This window comes from Amphibalanus amphitrite, unplaced genomic scaffold (assembly GCF_019059575.1).
Source record: "Amphibalanus amphitrite isolate SeventyFive unplaced genomic scaffold, NRLGWU_Aamphi_draft 000101F_arrow, whole genome shotgun sequence".
Lineage (NCBI taxonomy): Eukaryota > Metazoa > Arthropoda > Thecostraca > Balanomorpha > Balanidae > Amphibalanus > Amphibalanus amphitrite.
In genome coordinates, this window is record NW_024881596.1 from 232551 (window position 1) to 233320 (window position 770).

Genomic DNA, 770 nt, shown 5'->3' on the forward strand with positions numbered 1-770 from the left:
TGGGCACGTGATATTAACTTTTCCACTAAACAGGTTGCTCAAAATCAGTTCCTTTGTTACCTAACTTGGTTTGTTTTTTATTGAGCCTGAGTTTTTGTTTTTCATTTAAATTCAGCCTAAATTCTAAGTAACAATTGAAATCATGAGGATTTTCAGCATTACCCTACTGTGCCTTGCCATCTTTGTGATTGCTACAGGTAAGAAAAGCTCACGGGATGACTTAATAAAGCTTTCCTTCGCAAGTCCATTCTCAATAACATAACAGAAAATGCATTTTCATTGCAGAAGTCTGCAAACGTAACGACATGGCATTGCTCATGTCAGATACATGTTTTCCATTTAAGCAAAAATAGGAATCGTGATTGTTTAAGCAACTGCGCTGAGTACTTATCTCAAACACTTCGTGACATTTCCGTTTCACTTTGCAGAGGCGCGTAGTGCACATCGTCGGCGTCCTTACGAATATGATGAACGCGACGACGACGGAAAGAGGCCTTTGGACGAAAAGTCTGGACACGTCGTCAAGAAAATAGGCCAGCTTCTCAACAAACAAATTCAGGAAGAAATGCGGGAACAAATCTACGACAAAGTTCATGAAAATATCATTGAGCCTGTCGGAGAAATCTTGGAAAAATAACTCAAACAGCGTCCTTACAAGTTTAATGCCACATTTGTGGTATCGCCTTCCTCCCCTACATTCTGTCACCGGTGTGGCTATATTAAGTACCTTGTCAATCTGTCAGCAAATATAAACTTTCAGCAAATAAAAA

General features: G+C 39.5%; 1 long non-coding RNA gene across 1 annotated transcript; it reads left to right on the forward strand.

The window, feature by feature from the left end:
• On the forward strand, positions 1-770 carry LOC122380584. Its single transcript, XR_006256351.1, has 2 exons — positions 1-197; positions 429-770. It is a non-coding gene; the product is annotated as an uncharacterized LOC122380584 (long non-coding RNA).